Genomic DNA, 25,579 nt, shown 5'->3' with positions numbered 1-25,579 from the left:
TGAACCATAACACAGGGAGAAATATTTGTTCTGGTTGGCAACAAAGGGTAGAACTATGTTACTATATATACTATGTACTACATTACTCATAAGTAATAGGAGAAAGCTGCAGATGAGTGGATTTAAATTTGATTAAAGAAAAACTTCCTAATAGTTAGATTTCCTCCAAAGGGTAATGGGATGCCTTAAGAAGAAGTAGTTTCCCTTTCCTTGGAGATCTGAAAGAAACTGTGGGCAGGTTGTAAAGGGGATTCCTATTCACATGTGCATTGGACTACATCATTTCTGAAGCCATTTTTAATTCTCACCATTCTATGACTCTGATTTTAATTTCAGGCTCTTTGTTATTTCCAATATGTCACAGAGCCAGCTGCATAACATGGCCAGGGAACATATAATAAAATATTTCTACATCCTCCACAGTGCATAATACCATAGTACAAATTAGGTACTCAATAAATCCATGTAGAATTAAATTGGCTGGTAATAAAAATGACTCTCTTGTTTTTAACTTCCCTTTATAGGTCTTTTAGTGATGTTAAGGCAAAAGAGTTAACAGTTCCTTAAATGAGCCTCTTATTCTTTGCATACTGAAATGTGTTTTCTGATAATTTTTAAGTTCACACAGAAATACATATTTTTAAAATGAAAGCAAAATAGATAGTAATTGGGGAAGGGAAAATGAAAATAAGCAGAAACTAAAAAAAAAAAAAGATAGGGGGAAGAGAGCCAAGCAGATTATTATGAATTACATTTATACACATTTCACTTTAAGTTAGTGACCAATACCCTTCAGTCTAGTCCAAATCTCTGCTATACATATTACAAATTATGTACAGAATACCTAAAAATACAGATTTATCTTTCATGTGGCCAGCCATTCACTAAGTGGAATGAAGATACTTGTGAAATGGAGATGTCGGCAAAGCCCAAAACTTGGTGTGAGGAAGATCTGGATTCGACTTCTTTCTCAGGTACCTCCTAGCTGCATGATACTGGGTAAGTTATTTCATCTTTCTGTTATTTCATCAGTTCCTTTAGTAGCTTCTCAATCTTGGAGAGTTGCTTAGAACTCTACACAGAGAAGCAACTTGCCCATTTCATATGATAAGAGGACTTTCATGGCCAGCTCTCTATCCACTGTGGCATGATGAAGGGAAGTAGGGTTAGATGAATTCTGTGTGGCATGAGTAAGGTAGGTTGAGTTCCCATTCTCTGTTATATTGCATCTATATAGATGCAAGATCATGAGTCCCATGCTCAACAAATTCTAGTGACTCCAGACCAGTATCTATAGGATCATACAGAAACTCCTTACTTTGGTCTTTAAATACCTTTAAAACCTGATTATAGTTTACCTTCTCAACCTCTCCTTTGAACCCTCTCTGAGTCTAGCCCAATCATTCTTCTTTCTATTTCTCACATAAAAATCTTTCTCCTATCTCTATGCTTCCCATTTCCATGGGATTCATAAGCTGTCATCCACAAAGGCTAAAATGAGGTATTTTTTCACCTCTGCCAGTTAAAATACCTAGTTTGTTCAAAGCTTTCCTGATATCACCTCTTACAATAGACATTTCTTGACATTCCCATCTGCTTACTGTATTTATTTAATGCCTCTTCCAGAAGATTGTGTGTTCTTTTAAGGGCAGAGATTATATTAGTCTTTTTTTTTATTCCTAATACCTAGTACAATGCCTAACACATATAATATTCATAAATAATAAAGCCTTTTCCCCAAATATCACTGAAGAGCTGGAAGTCAAAAATTGGTTATTCCTCTTGGGTTAAATTTTTAGATAGTAAGGCTGATTTTGAAGTAAATAAGACATGAAGTTCAAGTCCTCTTTCTCTGATACCCAGTGTCGTAGGCAACTTTCTAAGTACACACACACACAGAGTTTAGATCAGTATTCATGGATGAAGGCTGCATATTGAGAGTTGTCTGCAAAAATAGAACCACTGTTTCTCTGGACCAAAAGAAAAAAACCCAAAGTGATAGGATGGGTGAAAAGAAAACACATATGCACACACACACTTCTGTGACATCTGCTTAAATATTAGGGTTCAAAAGGAACAGATCTTGGGGCCTCCCTTTCACCATATATAATCAAGGAGGTACAAAAGACAGAGCCTAGAATCAGGAAGATTCATTTTCATGAGTTCAAATTTGGTTTCAGATACATATTAGCTATGTGACTCTGGGAAAGTCACTTGTTTCTTCATCTATAAAAGGGGCTGGAGAAGAAAACGTCAAAGCATGCTAACAGCTTTGCCCCCCCCCAAAAAAAAGACCCAATGGGGTAATTAAGAGTTAGATATGACCGAACAACAGCTAAAACAATTCATAATGAAATATACTAAATTGAAGATCAGGTAATTTTGTGACCTATTTCTAGCAGCTTTCTTTCCTTTCTGGCATTTCCTTAGGATTTCTGCCTTTATACTATTATATGTGCTGCCTAGACAAACTCCACATTTGATTCTAAGACTGAAAATGGATCAACACACTAGATACTTGGTACAAGAAATTAGAGATCCCATCCAGACATGCAAAGAAACTCTAAGTTAATTAAAATACACATGGGCATTGTATTATATTTCTTTCTCAGAGATGATTCTCAATCTCTATTGACAATAAAACAAAAATTCTAATAATGAAATATTTTTCAGACTGAGAGTATTTTCTCAAATGACTTTCATCTTATTTGCTTTTATTTTCTCCAAATTTCAAATCAATCCAAATCATTTATTCATTTATTAAGTATTTACTGTGTACAAAATTATTATTCTTGGAACCAGGACAAAGATAAGAAGGAAATTATCTTTGCCATCAAGGACATCATTTTCAGTATCACCATAATACATTCCATGACCCATTTTTCTCTCTTCTACTTGTCTTTCATTTGTTTTCCTCTTGCTTCTTCAACCTCAGTCCCTGAGCTTTCAAGTACTCACTTAATATATAGCACTTATATGCCATACATACATATATACTCACGAACATTAGGTAAATGTCATTTATGCTCTACAAATTCCATAAGCACAAAAAAATAATAGCTCAGTTAACATTAAATATCTTCACTAGTTAGGATTTTTTTTAACACTACTATTCTATCCTAAAAGTGGTAAATCATTAGCAAGATAATCTGAAGTTTAGTTTTATTCTAAAAAGCAACAATCTCTAAGCTGTATTAGATTAAAATTGATCACCATAAATAGGATGGCCTGAAATTGTTTCCCCTGAGGATTACTTAATTACTTGGTTCCTACTTCCATTCTTTTAGTAAACATATATTGTACAAAATTATCCCAGTCTTTAAATTGATAATTTACTTAAAGGATTTAAAAAATGTGCAGTCTCATGATTTTTTGTGTTTTTTTTTTTATTATAACTTTGCAAGATGAGGGCAGGTTTCATTAATTTTCTTATCTCCTCTCTGGAACTCAGAACTGTGCTTTGCATACCTTAAGCACTAAATAAATGCTTAAATGAAAGAATTTGTCAAACATAGAGTTGCAAAGACAATTAAATACAAAATCTTGAATAACATCACTACCAGGAATACTAGAGAAATGAGATGCTCTTTTAGCTTATTTTTCTTTGAACAGCTAAGAGAATCCTTTTTGTTTCATTTGTGTTAAAAAATTTGATGAGTCAACTTTTCTGCCTTTATAAGTAAATATAATGAACATAAGTTAATCTTTCTCAGCTGGATCAGGGTGCCATAATGTCTCAAGGTCATCAATACGAGTATTCATTATTTTCATAATAGGTGTCCAAAGTATGATTCTGGGCTGAACATAGGGTGGGATTTTGTTATGGGAATTTACTCTAACAGAAGCAGAAAGAAATTTATATTTAGGTGACTTTCCCAGGTGCAGAATCTGAACCTAGATCTCCAGCACCTGAGTCCTATGGGACCCAGAATCATCATTAGCAACTTAGTATATAACCTAAAGGTTCAGAATTTAGGTCTGAATAATTCCTAGAAGTTCCTTACTTTTTCTATGGCTTGTTATTCTTTTTAAAAGGACAAATCCTAAATTCTAAGAAACTGTTTTATACCCTTATCAGTCTGGATAGAAATAAAAATTACATTTCTATAAAATGCTATCAATATTTGCTCCCTCCTCCTCACTCCTTTACCATTTTAAAAACAATACAAGCTGAAAACACAGCACACCAGAAATTTTACTGGGAACACAATAATTCTCATTTATTGGTTATTTTTTCAAGCAATAAATGCTAGTAACAGATGTATCTTTGGAGATTTTTTAAAAAACCATGGTAGTTTATGCAAATTACTCCCTCTGCTGGTCATGTTTTATGCTCAGGCAGCCTATCAACCCTAGATTAAGAGGAATATGAAAATTACCTGCAAAATAATAATAATAAATGTAAATGATTGCACTAGAAGAGCTTTAGCTATTACTGGAATGAATTTAAATGGTACTTGATAGTGCTGGATAATTATGCATTGCTAGGCATAGGACTAGCTTTTATTTAGAAACACTTCAGTGTTGTCTATGTATTGAAAATAAGTCAGAAATTTGGATCATTAATCTCAGTTCTTCCCTTGAGAAAAAACACAAATAATATTGATGTAACACAAATAAGCTCATATTTATTCAGTTCCTTTCTGACCTGAATTTCCAAAATATAGCACTTAACTAAAAGTCTTCTTACTGTTTAACCAAAGTAGTCATTTTACAGGTGGAGTTAAATGGCTTTCCTTAGGTCAAAGAACAGTAGAGACAAATCGAGGGATAAAAAACATATTCTTGTGATTCCTGGTTCACAGTCTTCTATACAAGCCTAGGCTCCTACTTTGTTCTGTTTTGTTTTCCTGCTTCAGTGGTAGATTGATGGGATGAAAATAAAGTACTCTTGTAATAACAGCTCCAACTCAAATTTATTTGGTCTTTAAAAGTTTATAAAATGCTTTCCTCACAGTTCTATGATGTAGGTAGCTTAACAAGTAATGCCTCTCTTTATAGATAAGAAATTGAACCTTTAGAGTGGCTTGTTTATAGTAGGTGTCAGTGACAAGCCCACTACTTGATACCAAAGGCAATGTTTTTGTCATAAATGACTCAGACCTTAATATTTGAAGGGAATTTTTGAAAAGCAAAATGTGTGTGTGTGTGTGTGTGTGTGTGTGTGTGTGTGTGTGTGTGTGTGTATCCACCAGGGCTAGTGTAATAGAGATTTCTAATTCTTTAAATTCAAATTTTTCCTCCTATAACTTCTCTTTTCAGAAGCTATTAATAAAATGCTCAGATGAGAAAAATATAGCTCAATTTAAAAAAAAATCCATAGTTTATCTGCCTACCAGCTTTACCTAGGCAGAAAGTTTTCAGCTAGAGGTTACACAGACTCCCCACATTTCTTCTTGAATCCAAAAAGGGTCTTGGTTTAGATTGTACAGTTTTATGAAAGTCATTAACTAGGGAAAAACCTAAGGGGAAAAAAAAAGAGTAAGTCCTAGCACTTGCAGTTTTATGTGCTTTTTACAGTAAGTTTTGCATTTGGTAAATATTGATGTTTCAGTACTTCGAGTACTCTCAGAAGTATTATGATTGACAGCCCTTGAGTGCTGTGTCTTTCAAAACAAATATGTCTTTTTGATGGAGAACACATGCGGTCTGTGAATCCAATTATTCTACAAGAGGGAGAGTGGGGCAAACAACATGATGTCTTGGTGGTTTTTATATGATTTAACATTCTTTTCTATACAAAATTGGCAAGTTATACATATTTAACATATTTTATGAATACATTTTACCACTTTAAGCAATTATACTGAATGCGGAAAAGGAACCCCCTATTGTTTAATTGAATTATGGTAGACGTCCATTCTCTATAAGGTTATTTCTAAGAACAGCCAAAGTTCAGGATATTCTTAATAAAAATTAGCTCATGATTACTTGATATTTTTGGATTCAAAAATATCAATAATATAGATTTGGAGGAAAATGTTGGTTCAAAAACTTGGATAACATAATTAAGTGAACCAACTCAATCAATCTATCATTAACCATCTTGATATTATAAAAATATTTTTCCTGTGTGTTAAAACTCAATTCTGCTTACCCTGATGAATTTTATGATCTATCCAGAAAACAGATACGAAATACAAATATGACCTTTAATACATATTGCCCCTTTCCCCTTGGTAGAGATTAGTGAAAGAACAGAGAATAATGAATGCTAAGTATATTATTTTAGACCATTTGCAAATATTAATTAATCTAATAATTTTCTTAATTTGTGATCTTTGGTCATTGCCTAATGAGTCTATACTTCTGAAGGAAATGATCAAATCCATATTATCATTACTGATACAAATGAAACCAGAAAGTACAGCTAACTGGAAAGATGGCTTACATATTCCTCTTGGAGAAATGAATGAAGGAGTTAGAGGAAATGGAGAAATCAAAAGAATAAGAAACATCATTTCATTGGCTATTGAAACATCTGGAATGTCTGTGTTCAGTGTAAGAGTAATTAAGAAAGCCCACTGAAAACATAATTAAAACTTATATGCCAGCCCCTTGCTGAAGATATGTAAGTAATAAAATTCTATTTAGAACTTAATAGTGTCCTCTTATAATACTAAGTCAATGTATGTCTTAATGCCCAATGGATTCCATTCAATCAAACAAGCATTGATTAAGCTCTCTTGCTCTTGGTAAGATTAAGGTTTAGGTACTAAGAATACAAACACAAAACAAAACATTCCTGGCTCTAATTTCTGATATTCTAGTAATCCTACCTATAATAGGAAGATAGGAACAAGAGAAAGCAGTGGAATTTTTATATCGACAAATAGGTTTAGATTGCCAAGGAATGAAGATGTCCAAGGCTTTTAAGACTAGACAAATTTTACGTATGATTCTATATCATAATTATGTTGTTGAGGATTAGGAGGGGAAAGGTGTGGCATGTAATAAACTCCCCAAAAGTACATAATTTTAAAAAATAGAAACTGGATCTTAAAAGATAGAAAATCATGTTACAGACATTGCAGTTATTTAAGAACTAGGTACCTATCAGTACAACTGGTTACCGAGTTCAAAGGAAACAACAAATAAGAATAAAGACTAAATATGAGAAAACATTACATGAGATAATAAATGATCTAACTGTCCACAATAAGAAACTATAGAATAATGAAAGAATTGAAAGAATGTGTTCTGATTCATATTGCTTATAAGAGCAGTTAGCCAAATCAAATTACTTGTTATCTTTGGGCTTCAATTTCCCCGCTTTGAGGAAGGGTGCCTCTGAGATATCTTTCAACTCTAGGGCTTAGATTCAAGAATAAGATCAGTTTCTTCCATTCTTCTCCATGTCTCCATTTCTCTCCATCTTTCATGTCCATTTCACTATGGTAAAGAAACATGATGGCTCTGCATCTCTGTATAAAAGCAATGACAGAACTCTGGAATGCCTGCTTGCCTTATTGCAACGTGAAACATTTTGCCTTTGCTCTGCTCATAGGATCTGGTTCTTCAAGTAGAAGTTGAATCCCAATACAAAAGCTGTCCAAATTCTTAGGTCTTATTTTTAACTTGTGACATAATCAGATTTGCAGTAGAAAGTAACGATGGCTTTCCAAACTGTAAAACTATTCAATGTTTGCCCTAAAAGGAATCTCCTAAATAAATTATGGTAGTAATTATAATAGTATCATGGTTTAAGATTTTTCAAATACTTTATATATGTTATCTCATTTGATTCTTTCACCTCCCTATGAAGTAGGTGCTACTTTTAATATAATTATTAATGATAATAAAAATAAGGGATAACATTTATATTGTACTTTAAGGTCTGCAATGTACTTTCATAACTTTCTCTCACTTGATACTCACAACAATTTGGAGATGTAGATTCTATTATTATATCTATTTTACAGATGAGACAATGGGGTAAGCACGTTAGGATACTTGCCCCAGAACTAGAGAGTATGTGAAACAGAATTTGAACTCAAGCTGTCTTAACTCCACACCCAGCATTCTGTCCACTGTTCCAAATGGCTGGTCTCATTATGATTATTCCTGTTTTACAAATGAAGAAACTGAGGCTAAGAGATGCTCAGCAATTTGCCCTCGAGTTAGTCATTTAGTAAATGTGTAAGAGAAGATCTGAACTCAGATTTCTGATCTTCATGTCCAGAACTCTACCCACTGTTCCACTTCACTACCAATGGAAAAGGGAAGGAATTTTACAAGGACAAAAAAAAGGGCTCAGAGGAATTTTTAAAAGAATGGGTCAAATAACTTGAATATAGCCAACATTTGTATAATACTTTAGGATTTACAAAGTGAATTATCTCATGTGAGTAACTGTAAAATGTAATGACCATGTAAGCCTTTAATATGTGCTGTTGCATTGTTCTTTTGAGAAAAATGCTTATGACAACTACTTTTTGGGAGGTCAGGAATGTCTTTGACTGGAGGCCATATAGCAACCATGGCAGAATGTTGTTATTGAAAAAATGGTCCATTACTTTAATGGGAGGCTTAGGCTGGTACAGGAGCTCTAAAAATTCCTGAAATCAGTCCAAGTCCATGTTCCTCCCCCTTCTGCTCAATTCTGGACCCCACTGGCTGTCAACATGTATAGTCTATCCCAAATACACCTACAGCTGAAACAAGCTCTTTGAGTCTCATAAAGAGGGCAATGGAAAGATGCACAGCAAGATGGGTGTAAGCAGGCTATTAAATATAGAGGCAGGAAAGGGAACGAGTATTTATGTAGTACCTACTATGTGCCAGATAGCATGCCAAGGACTTTATAAGTATTATCATTTGATACTCACAATACACCCTGTTGGGAAAATATTATTCCCATTTTGTAGCTGAGGAAACTGAGGCAAACAGGTTAAGAGATTTGCCCAGGGAGTGAAGGAAACAGATAATACCTTACTTTCACACTTATCATCAACTTGGATCCTTTAAAAAGCAAAGGAACATTCCTAATATATTGTAGAGATGGGATTTGCCTTACATGAAAGTTGGGAAGCTTTTATTATGGAGTTGCCATATGACCATCTCATTATCTGAGTAAACTTGAAGGAGTGGAGCATATCTCCCATCTCCAGTCTTCTGAAGAAAGCCTCAGGAGACCATTCTTTTAAAAATCTCATTGGATACCACTACTAGATTTGTACCCTAAAGAGATAAAAAAAATGGGAAAGGATCTATTTGTGCAAAACTATTTATAGCTGTGCTTTTTGTGGTGGCAAAAAACTACAGAATGAGGGGTTGTCTCCTGATTGGGGAATGGCTGAACAAATTGTGGTATATGATGGTGATGGAATACTATTGTAATATAAGGAATGATGAACTGCTTAATTACTATAAGAACTGGAAAGACCTCCTTGAACTGATACAGAGTTAAATAAGCAGAACCAGGATACCATTATACACAGTAATTGAAACACTGTGGAACAATCAAATTTAATAGACTTCGCTACTAACAGCACTGCATTGATCCAGGACAATTATGAGACTTAAGAGAAAGAAAGCTATCCACATCTGGAGAAAGAACTGTGGGAGTAGAAATCCAGAAGAAAACTTATGATTTATCATTTGTTTATTTGGATATATGATTATATGGTGTTTTGGTTTTAAAAGATTATTACAAAAATTAATAATATGAAAATGGGTTTTAATTAATACATGTATAACCCAGTGGAATTGTTGTCAACTTTAGGAATAGGGAGGGAAGAAGGAAGGGAGACAACAAGAATCATATAAACATGAGGGAAAAAAATTTTAATATACTTTAAAACTTAAAAAATAAAAATAAAAATCTCATTGGGATAAAAAAAAAAAAGAGAGAGAGAGATTTGCCCAGGATTACAGTTAAGGCTGCATTTGAATTCATATCTACTCTAGGAAGAGTAATAGTGGCACTCTGTCCACTCTGCCACCTAGTCCAACAAGGAACTCCAAAGAATATGAGTAAAGGAAGCCATCAACAAACTGTATGAAAGAGAGAGAAGACAGTTAAATGGCAAGAATGAGGGATGACAGATGGTTAGTCTGCAGGCTCTACTATTAACTTTGCAATGTGAAGAGAAATCAAGGAATGTCTCTAGCATGTTGGTAGACCCCATGTGGTAAACTTTTGAGAAGACATTGGCAAGGAAGAAGTAGAAAAAGGAGGAAGAGAAGGAGGAAGAGGGAGAGGGAGAAGAAGAGGAAGAGAAGAAAGAGAAGGAAAAGGAAGAAGAAGAAAAGAGAAGAAGGGAAGAGGAAGAAGAGAAACAGAAACAAGGAGATTAATATTGCATTTGATCTTGAAAACTCTGGGAGGTAGATACTATTATTATCCCAAAGTAACTTGCCCATTATATCATGACTAGCTAGTACTTGGTTAAGATTTGAACTCAGGCCCAGCATAGAATCTTATCCCCTGTACCATCTATCTGCCACTAGAAAAAAATAATAGTAGCTACCAATTATATAGCACCTACTATGTATCAACACTGGCACATTACAAATATAATCTCAGGCTACAATCTGTATCAGTGGCGGTTACTCTGGAATTGATGAGATACGTATGAGTATTAATCATTCATATTTCTATAGTACTTTAAGATTTTGTATTAAGGTTTCTTCCTAAGAACCTTATATGGTAATTAATACAAAGTGCCCATTTTACAGGTAAGGAAACACATGCAAGCTGGTAAACATTTAAGGTAGGAATCTGGCTTCAGGTAGACCTCAATCAAGCTGCCTCCCCAATAACCAGTTTTATACTTTTTTTTTTCAAAAATTTTATTTAATTAGATGATTTAGAATATTTTTCCAGGGTTACAAGATTCATGTTCTTTCCTCCCCTCCCACCAACCCCCTCCAGTATCTGACACGCAAATCCACTGGGTTTAAGAGGTGTCATTCATCAAGACCTATTTCCATATTATTAATATTTGCATTAGGGTGATCTTTTAGAATCTACTTCCCCAATCATATCCCCATCGACCCACGTGATCAAGCAGTTGTTTTTCTTCTGTGTCTCTACTCCCACAGTTCTTCCTCTGGATGTTTCACAGTGGCTATTAAGCACCTGGCAGCACTAGAGAAAAGTGAGCTATTGCTATTACTTCCTGAAATAGAAAGGCTTTAGTCCCAGCCCTCCCTTTCACATTCCCTAACATGCCTAATAAGGCTCAGTCACTTCATCCTATCTCCTTCTAGGAAGGACACACACACACAAAAAATGGTTTTAACAATTCCAGCAAAGGAAAGAGGACTAGAATTTGGAGATCAGATCTAAAAGAGACTTAGACTAGAATTCTTTGCAATGGGGGAAGGTCTGGACTACAATCATGCTAAATAAGCACTTTATTGATGGAGAGGTCTTGACAGGAATACTCCAATTCACTGTATTATAAATGCTTGTTATTTAGGCATTTCAGTCACAACTGACTTTTTGTAACCTCATTTTAGGATTCTAGGCAAAACTAAAGTGATTTGCCATTTCCTTCTTTGGCTTATTTTACAGATGAGGTAAATTGAGGCAAAAAGAGTTAAGGGCTAAGTATCTTGCCCAAAGTCACCAAACTAGTGTCTGAAGTCAGATTTGAGGACCAGCACCGGATCTATTGCACCACCTAGCTGCCCTCCTATGGCACCGTAAGTGAATAATTTAATCTTCCTAAATTTCCCTTTCCTCATTAGTTAAATGGGGATAACAATAACCTGTTATACCCACATCATAGGGTTGCTGAAAGATCGATATGAAATAATAAATGTTAAAGTGCTTTGCAAATTTGAAAATGCATAAAAATGTCAGCTTATATTAATTTTGTTCAAAGTTATGCCTGAGTTCTAGAAAGAAAAATAATTTCTTGCCAAATCTTATACTTGAAATAACAATTTTATGCTATGAAAGAAGGAACAAGCAACTTGTAACTTATTAAAGTGCAAATATGTCAGGACTGAATAATAGAACAAAAAAGGAAAGAAATTTCCAGAACTCCATATTTTCATGTATTTCTTCCTCTTTAACTTCTGAATTAAATTGTAATAATGTAGGAAGAAACCCTTGAAGAAGGATGATTCATTCTATTATCCCAATAAGAGAAGTTTCTGAAGCTCAGAAAAGTATAAAGACCATCATTCTGTGGGCAATTCACAATGCCTTTGATTCCCTACTGTTTTAAAGAATAAAAACCCTTCAATGAAAATGTAAAGTTACATATATGTGCACACATTATTTATGTTTCATTCTTTGTTTACTTAAAAGTCCTTTTGGTCACAGAACCTTAAGGCAAAAATCTACTTTGAGGCATTTTTTGGTTAGGTTAAGAAACAAAAATCAGTAAAATTACATAAAGAGATATTTGTAGAGCTAGAATCCTTCATATTAAAATAAAAAATCTCCTCAGGATACTGGCAGTATGTCAGTCAAGAACAGAAGAATGCTAATAATGAACAATCAATAAGAGTAGCCTGGAGTCCAACTAATCAAAACATCACAAGCAAAGGCTGGTCCAAGAAGGGAAGCATCTAGGTAACTTAGCATCTACATCGCTGGTCTTGAATTCAGGAAGACCAGGGTTTGAAAATCACCTTAGAAGTTTATTAGCTATGTGACCTTGGGCAAGGCACTTATTGTCACTCAATTTCCTCATCTGTAAAGCAAAAATAACATAGTAGCTACTTCCCCGCATTGTTGTGAACAACAAAATGGTTAACGTATAAAGAATTTTGCAAACCACATGTAAAATCTATATCTGACTGCTTACTGTCTCAGGGAGGAAGGAGATTTAGGGGGAGGATGAGAAGGAGAGAGAGAATTTGGAACTCAAAATTTAAAAAGAATGCTAAAAAATTTTATATGTAATTGAAGAAAAATAAATTTATTTCTAAAAAAAGAGTTTTGCAAACTTTAAAGTGTTATGTAAATGTTAGCTATTATTATAAAAAGCTTATTATTCTGAAATGCCAATTATTATCATCATAATTATATAATTTATTATTTAATGAAATTATCTATCTACATAAAATATCACTGTCAGAAAACTTTTAATAGGAATAATATTATCCTTCCATACTTTATGAATTTATTCCCTTCAAATCACCATGCTATTTCACCATTACTAGTGTGACAAAAAATATCTTCTATAACAATACTTGACTAGATAGTAAGCACCTGATTAAACATCTCTGGTTACAAGGTCTGAGCTGATTTTATGTTGTTGAGGAACAGAAAGGACCTGTCAAAAGTGACAAACCAACTTCTTTTTATCACAACTGAGATTCTCCCCTCATTTCCTTTAAATTGAGATTAATAAAAAGATTGACTTCTTAATTCTGCCTGCCTCCTGTCAGTCAATATAACTCCGAAACTATTGAACCTTGTAAATTTGATAGTCTTTTTTGTGGATCTTGTTGACATATTCTGTTGATTTGGCATGAAATCATGGGGAAACCATTTATGGCAATACCACATAGTAAAATTTAAACTATTTTGAAGAATTTTTTTTCCATGACCAAACTGACTTTTCCAAATTCTTAATTCAGTAGCTTAGGTCTTAAACACCTCTTTAAAAGAGTTGTGTTTTCCCTGTTTATAATCAGGAACAAAAAAGATGAAAGGCAGGAAGTAGCCTAACCATGCACAAGTAGTTCTTCTTTGAAGATAGATAACTAAATGCTGTAGTTAAAAAAAAAAATAAAAGCATATTTATAATACCCAAGCTACTACTCATCTTGAACAGATTCCAAATAGAAAATCTCTCTTTGATCTTTTTGGTATTACTTTTTTTCCCTCTCCATTGACAGCTGACGTGGATGTAATTAGCTAGAGAAATACTGTCCATAAATAGTAAAACAAATGTTCTGAAATAGTTATGTAAATTACTGGTTTTTTTTTTTTAAGTTTTATTTTACCACTACAGCATCACTGATATCTTGGAAATGCCCATCCCAAAAATCTAGAATTTAAGAATTAAAATTAAATCTAAAAATTTTAATTAAATTAAAGAATACCATGAAAGATCAAGCAGTTAATTGGTGCATTGCGTTTTTCTAGTTTCTGTTTCCTTCTTTTTAATCCATCAGGAAAAGATAAAGGACATAACAGGATGGAATTTTTTTACATTGACACAAAACTTTTCCATCAGTGTTGGCACACTTGGTCCTTTCTCATGCTAAATATCTAGGGAGATCTCTTTGGACATTAAAATTCTTTCATTTCATTCCATATATTGCTGCGGTTCTTTTAATTTCAGCTAAAGTTTCTTTCACTGTTCGCTGACATAATCTACTATCAATTATCAAGTACTTAAGGTGAATTACTAGCCAAATGGATACCAAGTTAGAACAGATTTGTATTTATTTAGCATTTTCCCCTTCTCCAATGACAAAAGCAAAGGAAAAAAGTTAAGTCATTTTCTACAAACTCCTCATCATTGGCTAACTGTGGAATAGATCTTCTTTGAAATAATAAGAATTATGAAAATATAACTATGAGATCCTGATGCCAATTTAAAATTTTAATGATTTAAAATTTTAAATTAATTAAAAATTTAATGATAAAGTAACAAAAAAAATATTATACCCAATTCACTTTGTATTTTTTCTCTTGTTTACTATAAGGTTTAAGCACACAATTATGGCCATTTGGAATCCTTTAACAAAGGACCTCAAAAAAAAGATTTAGACTAATAGTCTTAGTCTAATATAAAGTATATATGTTCAGGAATTTCATATGTGTCTGACTTTGTGAGTCCATTTAGGGCTTTCTTGGAAAAGATACTGGAAAGTTTGCCATTTCCTTTTCCAGCTCATTTTTCAGATAAGAAAACTAAGGCAATCAGGAATTAAGTAACTTGCCCAGAGTCACACAGCTAGTAAATATCTCAGGCCAGATTTGAATTCAGAAAGATGATGCTTTCTGACTTCTGTTCATGCACACTATCCACTGAGACACCTAATTGCCATAAAATATATAGTCTAATATAAAATAAAATTTTCTTCCTTTTTATTTTAAAGCTCATTGAGTAAACTGCCTAAAAACCTGAGAAATCAGATAAAAACACCACATATTAACACCGTAAGTATGATTTCTGTGGCTCTCATGCTTTCTAAGAGTTCACTTTTATACAATAATAGCTGAAGTCAACAGAGAGTAAAACCTTTATTGAGTCACACTTGATCACAGAATGTTAAGAAGTCAAGAAGAATTGAGAGTTCATTTTGCCCAATCCATTTATTTTATAAATGAGGAAACAGAGGCACACACTGAAATGGCTTCCCACAGATAGCAGAATAATAGGATTAATCATCCAAAGATAGAACAGACCTTGGAGGTCATCCAGTCCAACCATCTAATGTTATAACTGAGGGAAGATTAAATAATTTGACTGAGGTCTTATCCGTTTTAAATAGCAGAACTGGCATTTGAACCCAGAACTTACATGAATCCACAATTTTTGTTGTACCATACTCCCTAAGTCTTCTGAATCAAGGTCAAGTTTTCTGACTGTTTTGATTCCAAAACTAGTGCTCTTTCAGAAATCTGCTTTAAAAGAAATGTTGAATGTTTAGATGCTAATATTCCCGAGTTCAAATCTGGTCCCTTAGCTATGTGCCCCTGCACAAGACACTTAACCTTGTGTGCCTCAGTTTCCTCATCTATAAAATTATCTGGATAAGGAAATGCAAACCACTCCAGTATCATTCCCAAGAAAAGCCCAAATGGGGTCACCAAGAGTCAAGTCAAACACAACATAACAACAACAAAACAATTAAAAATGAGTAAGTTTTCTTTTCCTCTCCCAAAAGACATTACAGTTTCAAATGTAAGAGTTCAAAAAAGAAAATTTGGCTTTTTATGCAATCCATAAAATAACCCACCAGTATATTACAGGATGATGGCTACATATTTGGGTTTTTAAGACTAATATTAACTTTCTAAGTTTATATGCACAGAGTTAAAACTTGAAGTAAAAAAAAATATATATATATATATAAATATAAAGGAAATTAAAATATATATTTGGTGACATTAAATTCCACTGTAAAAAAAATCTTTAAAATTTTTCAGGGATTTAGAATAATTTTCTTCTACTGATGAAAAATATTTGCTTTTAAATACATGGATAAATTGTCTTAGATATCTGTGCTGACCAAAATTTGGCTGCACCTTCTTTTCAAGTGAAAAAGAAATGAAATTAAACACTTTTTGATTAGTCTTAGATACATTTTTAAATAGTGGGCAGTAATTTCTCATTCACAGAACCTACAAGAAATTACAAGTTTCTGAAAATCATGAAATAATAACGTGGGAATTTTAAAAAATGCATCAAAATTCATGAAAAAACTTTCAAATCGTTTTAATGGGCTCGGGTATCTTGCTTCGAAGACAACACTGTGTATGGAGTGTAGATAATCGCTTTCTCTTCCTGAACCCCTTTGTGACCATGTAAGGCTATTTCACACTTGCTATAAATTTAGCTGCCTCATTACATAATTACTGCAACCAAAGCAAATAGGCTTTTTGTCTGAAATTCAATTACTGTGGGAGGTTTTGTGGTTTAAGTATCAAGGACTGAAGCATTCACTTGACATTTAAACCACTATACACACACAGAAATAAAGCTTATACTTGACATAAAATATCTTAATTAGGACTGAACATAAGACAAATAAAACATTCTATTGCCTTTCTGCACCAAGATATATTTTCAGAGTCATCAGAGTTTATTAAGGAGATACTCTAAGTCTAGAAAGAAAATGAGAATGTTATCTTGCTTCATTTTGAGTTGACCTACATGATTTGAATGTCATGATCAGAAATCAGAGCTGGTCTACTTCAATGCAAAGAGCAAATTCATTTAAAAAAAAAGCCAGGGCAAATGACAAATAACACAAGGTCCTCATAGGTATAATCAAGTAAAGAATTTATAAATATGTAACAAATAGCTGATTAATCTGAATAAAAAATAACGTAATAATAAGAAATTAAGTAAAAAGAGAATAGAGCATATATACAAACACATAATAGATCTCAATAACCTCAATAATGTATACTAACTTTGACATATTAAAGAATGTTTTCCCCAAAAAAGGTAGTTCCTGTGTCAACTCAGAGTCCCTTTCTCTCATTCTCAGCTTCTAAGTTGGAGAAAAAAATTTTTTCAACTCTTGGCTAAAAAGGGTGGAGTGGGGTGTTGGGGAGTGGCTACCAGCAACAGACAAATCAGTTTTATTTTCCACTCAAAAAAGCTCCAGTGTCTCCCTATTGACTCTAGGATAAAATGCAAACTCCTCTGCTTGGCATTTAAAAGTTTTTACAATTTGGCTCCAGCCTACAGGTCCAGACATTGTTCATTACTCCCCCTTTGGACACTCTACATTCCAGCCAAATTGGACTACTTGCTGTTCTTCTAGCCTAGAATTCCATTTCTCCTCTCCATGATTTTGCTGAAGCTGGAAAAAAACCAAACTCCCTCATCACTTCTCTCTTAATAATCCTTTGCTTTCTTAAACATCATGCTTAAGAGTCTCCTCTTATTTGAGGCTTTTTCTGATTCTCCAAGCTGATAGTCCCCCAAACTCAATAGTACTTGTTTATTTAATAAGTATATATTTTTGTGAGATAGAGTGCTAAGCTTGGAATCAGTAAGACTCATCTTAACAAGTTCAAATGTAACTTCTGTAACTTAATAGCTGTGTGACCCCCAGGGCAAGTCACTGGACCCTCTTGGCCTCAGTTTCCTCATGTGTAAAATGAGCTAGAGAAGGAAACAACAAACCACTCTAATATCTCTGCCAAGGAAACCCCAAATGAGGTCATGAAGAATCAGATATGACTGAAATGACTTAAGTATATTTTTATTTATTTGTCTCTGTTCATTATTTCTTACTTTGTGAGTTGTATCCACAATGACAGACATGATACTTGGCATATACCAGGTACTTGAAAAAATCAATTTTAAAATTATCTATTTAAATCAATCATAGAACCTTATACTGCATTGTGAATTTTAGATTTTCTCCATTTTGCTTAGTCTTAGAAATTCTAGCAACCACGAATATTTATACCCCACTTAAGGATTAACTGTGAGGAGGATGGCCTATGACCGACAAGTGCTAGCAGGTGACAAATCAGAAACAACTGACAGACAGACCCCCTGGGCTGTCCTAAGCCAAGCTTAAGCTACCATTGGTACATGTGAGACACAGGAAGTGATGTCAAAACGGTCTATATTTTTCACGTCACTTCCTCTCTCTGATCTCTCTCATGGAGACATTGGGCTCTTTTTGCACTAGGAGCTCGTGGTGGCATCCTTAGCATGCTTGGTAAGTGGTTTAGGCTGATTCCTTTTTTCCTTTACCTCCTAAAATGCTATCCTCCTAGGAGGCCCCTCATCTCGGAGGAGGCCTTCTGGCTGGAAACCAAGCTAGATTGAGAAGGCCCCTTGGTCTAGGCCTCTGAACTCCTATCTGGCTTGCCAGACCAGTCCAAATTCCTTTTCTCTCTCTCTTCTTAATATCTTCCCTCTATTGTAATTAAACCACCATAGCAATATCAAACTGACTTGAGTATTTCATTGGGATTGAATTAATCACTGGTGACCACTAGTATAATATATTCAGTCAATAACCCCTAATTTTGCCCCTTACAGCTTACAGTAATGCCAAATAAATACTATTAGATTTCATAATATTTGATGCCGCTTCTGGCCAAGAAGAGCATTGCTCAATTGGTATATCTGTAGATACTTCTTAAAAAATTAAGTCTCTTAAATATAGTCACTGTCTAAAAAAATTCTTAAAGATTCATATTTATGATATTTTACTGTCTTTAAAATTTTAGGATTAAGGGGGGTAGCTGGGTAGCTCAGTGGATTGAGAGCCAGGCCTAGAGACAGGAGGTCCTAGGTTCAAATCTGGCCTCAGACATTTTCTAGCTGTGTGACCATGGGCAAGTCACTTAACCCCCATTGCCTAGCCCTTACCACACTTCTGCCTTGGAATCATTGATTCCAAGATGGAAGGTAAGGGTTCAAAAAAAATTTTTTTTAGAATTAAGGAAAGACTTACTGAATTCAGGAGAAAGGTATACTTTTAGTGTCAGCAATTTTCTGGTAATATTCAGCCCACTGTGATAGGTACATGTTGTGAATGTCATATAATTTACTGGATAAAGATAAATAATCCATAATTAATATTCTATTCTAAGAATATCACCATTTTCATTAAACCCCACATAAAAACATTCAGTTTTTAAGAGAAGTTAAATTAGGAGTTATGTAAATGTCCTGATTCTCAAAAACTTTAAGATGATTTTATTTATAAAATTCTAGTGATCCTTTTAGAAGACAGACATTATGTAAAATGAAATATATCAGGATTCTTTATGCAATATCAAGTGGTAGTGCATGAGTCAGTCCTTCCATCATCTTCCATCAATGCCCTTATTTTAAAGATAAGTCTAGAGAAGCAATGTCAAGTTTTCAAAGTCACATAAAAAATTATTAGTAGGGGAGGACTAGAACCCAAGTCTCCTCATTCACAGTCCATGTGTGCATATAGTTTGTGTGTCATCTCTACCCCTACCCCCACTGTATTAGGATGGATGGTATTTTTAGAGTTCCTTATTTCCTTTCCATTACATTCTTCTTAACCATGAAATTAATAACTCCCCATAATTTCCTCACAAGGCCACTGATAAAGTATTAGAAAGCTGCTGGAAAAGGTAACGGTGATACATAATTAAAATCAATATTGTGTTTGTGCTTCCACTAAAGTTCTGCTTCAATGCCTCATTATGGCATGGAAATGACTCTGGGCCCTGAAGGGCATAACTAAATGGAGCACAAACTCTACCAAGTTCTCTCACCAAGCTGAAAATAAGTTTTGAAAACAGAGCTGGTAATGGATTAGAGTTCTGTTGACTCAACAGCCCATGAAAGTTCAGAGAAAGTTATTACCAAGTTGCTATAGAAAATGCATTTTTGAAACAGACTTTCTAAATCTATATTTACACATACATGCATATTTGCATATGTGGCTTCAGAGAAGCTGGGATTGGCATTAGTTCAAAGACTACACCATCACTGAAATCTCCAGTCCTTAAAATTGTAGCAGAATATATTTACCTACCATTATCTCAGCTAAAGTATAATTATCTAATACTATTTCTTTCTATTAGGGGGGTTGTAAAAATATGCAGTCAAGAAAAATTTATTTGGCTAAATATATATAATTAATCTGGCTATGTGTATAATATAGAAAAAGAGCAAAATTAATTTTTCTTGACTGCATATTTGTGTGTGTGTAGATCTGCACTATGAACTTATCACCTCTCGTCAGAAGATGGAATCATCCTGGGTTGACCAGAATTGCCTTTGGTCACTATACTGAACAGAATTTGTAAATCTTTCAGAATTGCTGATCAAACAAGCTGTTGTTAGTGCATGCTTTGTTCTCCTTGTACTGTTTTCCTCACCACTTATCAGTTTACACAAGTTTTTTTCTACCTTTCTCTGAACCTTTCTTCTTTATCATCATTTCAAAGTAAAAGATTATTCAAATACATTTGTATACCATGATTTTTTTTAGTCCCCAATTAATGGATTAATTTTTTGCTGCCACCAAAAGAACTGCAATAAATACTTTGCATGTTGAAGTCCTCTTCCTCTTTCCTTGATCTCTTTGGATTAGAGACCAAGTAGTAGCATGTCTATCAATCAATGTTTATTAATATTAGCATTTTATTATTTTATTAATTAAAATGTAAATATTTAAATTAATAATATCAATTAATATTTATTAAACTCCAGGGGCTGTATTAAACAGGAGTTGTTTTTTCAGGCATGTCCATCTCTTAGTGTGCCCATCTGAGGCTTTTTGGCAAAGATACTGATTGGTTTGTCATTTCCTTTTCCAGCTCATTTAACAGATGAGGAAACTGAGGCAAACAGATTAAGTGACTTGCACAGGGTCACATAGCTAGTGCCTGGGTCCAGATTTGAACTTAGGAAAATGAGTCTTCCAGACTCTAGGTCTGCACTCTATCTACTGAACCCCCTTGCTGATCCCAAGCAGGGGTTACAAATAGGAAAAAGAAACAGCCCCATTGAAATCTAATGGCGGAAGACAGTATGCAAAAAGAAGCTGCCAGGGTGGGTGAGGTAGGAGAACAGAGTTACCTGGAAATGGTTAAGCACTCTATAAAGGAAACCTTTGGAAGGAGTTTAATGTTCCAACCTCTAACCTTCCAATCAAAGAGGAAAAGCAACTGAGGGTGAGTTGGGAAGTTGTTGAATATCAAAACCTAAGTCCATGGCATTGAGATTTCTGGTAATCAGTTTGGATACAGGGGCTGAGAGGGGTGAGAAATGGTGCTCCCTGGAGTCAGACCAAGTAGAACAGCTGATAGAAAATGGAGTTTAGTAGCTATTGGGGGCATAGTTCCAAATTGCTTTACCGAACAGTTGGACCAAATCACAACTCCATCAACAAAACATTAATGTGCCTGTTTTCCCTCAGCCCCTTCAGCATTTGTCATTTTCATTTTCTGTTAACATTGCCAATCTGATGGATGCAAAGTGGAAACTCAGGGTTGCTTTAATTTGCATGTCTAATAATTTGCATTTCCCTAATTATTAGTGATTTGGATATCCTTTCTTTTTTTCATATGGTTATTGGTAGCTTAGATTTCTTCCTCTGACAAATATCTATTAATATCCTTTGATAATTTGTCACTTGAGGAATGACTGTTATTTTAATTTTAATTTTGAACTTACAAAGCTTAGAAACGAGGACTTTAGCAGAGAAAATTGCCGCAAATATTTTCTAATAGTTACATGCTTCCTATCTAATTTTAGTAGGATAGGTTTTTTTCATATGCAACTTTTTAATTTTATATAATCAAAATTATTCATTTATCTTCTCTGCTCTTTTTGGTTGGTCATAAGCATTTCTCTCAAAACCAAATCTAAAAGATAACATATTACTCCTCTATTTGACTTAGGACGTCAACATTTATGTCTAAGTCATGTGCCTATTTGGAGTTTATTTTGGTTTATAATGCAAGATGTCAGAATATACACCTAGATTTTTCCACACCACCTTTTTTCTCCAACTGATTATTTATTTGGTTTATTAAAATTAAAATTCTCAAGAAATCTGTCCCTTGCCTCTCTGCACCAGGAGGCATTATTTGACAAAAAGATTTATGTTTATATATAACTTGATTATTTCTATTTATCATCTCTTTTTGTGGAGGTGGACAGATAGAAGTCATTCAGCAAACAATATTTCTTTTGCTGTATATTATGTTCTCTTGCTTCTGCTCATTTCACTCTTCATTATTTTCTTGTAGGTCTTTCAATTTTTAGGAAATTAACCTAAACACCTAACTGTGTGACTGAGCAAGTCACTTAACCCCCATTGCCTAGCCCTTACTGTTCTTCTGCCTTGGAACCAAATACACAGTATGGAATCTAAGACAGAAGGTGAGAGTTTTCGGGGGGAAAAAAGTTTTTTTTTTTTTAACTAACCTAGTCATCATTTTTTTAAAACAAAAACCATTACCTTCTATTTTAGCATCAATAATATGTTCCAAGGCAGAAGAGCTTGGTAAGGGCTAGGCAACAGGGGTCACATAGCTAGGAAGTATCTGAAGCCCCATTTGAATCCAGGATCTCTTTTCTCTGGGTCTGGTTCTCTATCCACTGAGTCACTTAGCTGACCCCTTATCATTTCTTATAGCACGATCATATGCCATGACTTGTTTAATCATTTCCCAACTGATGGGTATTTCCTCAATTTTCAAGTGTTTGCTAAGAAAGCTGCTATAAATATTTTTTACTTTTTCCCTGATCACCTTAGGAAATAAACTGACTACGTAATAGCGTTTCACACCTTTTCTATGTATGAACCAGATTATTTGTAGTTTTTTTTTGGATGAGGTTAGAACTGAGATTTTATCACTGTGGGAAATGGCCAGTATGTTGACTCCACATGCTAATGTGTATTTGTCCATTCATCTGTTCATTAGTCTTAAGATCACTGAGAAGTTGTAACTTGTCCACACACACACACACAGGAAAAGTATTTGTTGGAGGCAAGGCAGGCACTAAAATCTGGTCCTTCTGGCTCTAAAGCTAGCCTTCTATCCATTAGACAAAGTTGATTCTTCAAGCAGAATATGCTAAGGAAACAAATTACAAACAAGAATCAATATGTTCTATGAAGATGTGACCTCCAAGGTCCCTTTCAGCTCTAAATCTAAGATGCCATGAACCCATCTGTTCTTAGTTCTTAGCACTGCCTAAGAACTAATTGAATAATAAAGTTCAACATAATATTTCAGATCCAGTTTTTTTGGCAGTGAGCCCAAGATCATCCTTAGGTTTGTTTTTTGTTCTTTTTTTTAAACAATATATAAGACTTGAAGTAATTCACTTGAGATTTCTCTAAATAATGCTTCTGTGGTGAGGATTTAAAAATTTGGGCATATATGTCTATGTATGCATGGATATACATATATACACATTAACCACATGTGTAGACATATTTATATACATACACCACACACATATAAATCCCTACCCTCGATCTACCCTGAGACTATTAGCTAAACTTGATTTTCTGATCTGTGACATTCACCCTCATCTTGTTCATAATTTTGGAGTTTATGATTAAGAATGAAGTATTCTGAGACAAACACAGGAACTATATGAACACAACTACAAAACACTCTCCACACAGTTAAAACTAGATCTAAACAATTGGAAAAACATTGATTGCTCATGGGTGGGATGAGATAACATAATAAAAATGACCATCCTACCCAAATTAATTTACCTATTTAGTGCCATACCCATTGAACTACCAAAACACTTCCTTACTGAATTAGAAAAAACCATAACTAAATTCATTTGGAAGAACAAAGGATCAAGGCTATCCAGGGAAATCATGGGAAAAAATGCAAAGGAAGGAAGCCTTGCAGTACCAGATCTCAGACTATATTACAAAGCAGCAGTCATCAAAAAAATTTAGTACTAGCTAAGAGACAGAAAGGAGGGTCAATAAATAGACCTGGCGCAAATAACCTCAGCAAGTCAGTCTATGACAAACCCAAAGACCCCAGCTTTTGGGACAAAAATCCACTATTTGATAAAAACTGCAGGGAAAATTGGAAGACAGTAGGGAGAGTTTAGGTTTGGATCAACACCTCACACCCTACACCAACATAAATTCAGAATGGGTGAATGACTTGAACATAAAGAAGGAAACTATCAGTAAATTAGGCGAACACAGAATAGTATACATGTCAGACCTGTGGGAAGGGAAAGATTTTAAAACCAAGCAAGACTTAGAAAGAGTCACAAAATGTAAAATAAATAATTTTGATAACATCAAATTAAAAATGTTTTGAACAAACAAAACCAATGTAACTAAAATCAGAAGGGAAGCAACAAATTGGGAAACAATCTTCATTATAAAAACCTCTGACAAAGGTCTAATTACTCAAATTTACAAAGAGCTAAATCAATTGTACAAAAAATCAAGCCATTCTCCAATTGATAAATGGGCAAGAGACATGAATAGGCAATTTTCAGATAAAGAAATCAAAACTATTAATAAGCACATGAAAAAGTGTTCTACATCTCTTATAATCAGAGAGATGCAAATCAAAACAACTGTGAGGTATCACCTCACACCTAGCAGATTGGCTAACATGACAGCAAAGGAAAGGAATGAATGCTGGAGGGGATGTGGCAAAGTGGGGACATTAATTCATTGCTGGTGGAGTTGTGAACTGATCCAACCATTCTAGAGGGCAAATTGGAACTATGCCCAAAGGGCTTTAAAAGACTGTCTGCCCTTTGATCCAGCCATAGCATTGCTGGGTTTGTACCCCAAAGAGATAATAAGGAAAAAGACAGGTACAAGAATATTCATAGCTGCACTCTTTGTGGTGGCAAAAAATTAGAAAATGAGGGGATGCCCTTCAATTGGGGAATGGCTGAACAAATTGTGGTATATTTTGGTGATAGAATACTATTGTGCTCAAAGGAATAATAAAGTGGAGGAATCCCATGGAGACTGGAACGACCTCCAGGAAATGATGCAGAGTGAAAGGAGCAGAACCAGGAGAACATTGTACAGAGAGACTGATACACTGTGGTATAATCGAACGTAATGGACTTCTCTATTAGTGTCAATGCAATGTCCCTGAACAATCTGCAGGGATCTAGGAGAAAAAACACTATCCACAAGCAGAGGACAAACTGTGGGAGTAAAAACACCAAGAAAAGGCAACTGCTTGACTACAGGGGTTGAAGGGATGTGACTAAGGAGAGACTCTAAATGAACACCCTAATGCAAATACCAACAACATAGAAATGGGTTTGAATCAAGGACACATGTGATACCCAGTGGAAACACGCATCAGCTATGGGAGAGGTGGTGGGATGGGGGGGAGGAAAAGAAAATGATCTTTGTTTCCAATAAATAATGTTTGAAAATGACCAAATAAAATAATGTTAAAAAAATAAAAATTAATAAAAATTAAAAAAAAAAGAATTTTAAA

The 25,579-nt window shown here is 34.3% G+C and overlaps 1 protein-coding gene across 8 annotated transcripts in view; it reads right to left on the bottom strand.

Annotated features, from left to right (window-relative positions):
- The window catches only part of BBX (BBX high mobility group box domain containing), a 251,937-nt gene that overhangs the window by 181,685 nt on the left and 44,673 nt on the right, over positions 1–25,579 (bottom strand). The window contains exon 1 of one of the 8 annotated variants that reach the window (XM_056793424.1): positions 5,346–5,364. The exons of the other annotated variants lie outside the window; for them this stretch is intronic. The gene's annotated coding sequence lies outside the window, so the exon portion shown is untranslated. Of the gene's footprint in view, positions 1–5,345; positions 5,365–25,579 lie in introns of those variants that run through there. 8 annotated transcript variants of the gene reach the window in all.

This window comes from Monodelphis domestica, chromosome 4, assembly GCF_027887165.1.
Source record: "Monodelphis domestica isolate mMonDom1 chromosome 4, mMonDom1.pri, whole genome shotgun sequence".
Classification (NCBI taxonomy): Eukaryota; Metazoa; Chordata; class Mammalia; order Didelphimorphia; family Didelphidae; genus Monodelphis; species Monodelphis domestica.
This window is presented reverse-complemented; position numbering and strand designations above follow the sequence as displayed.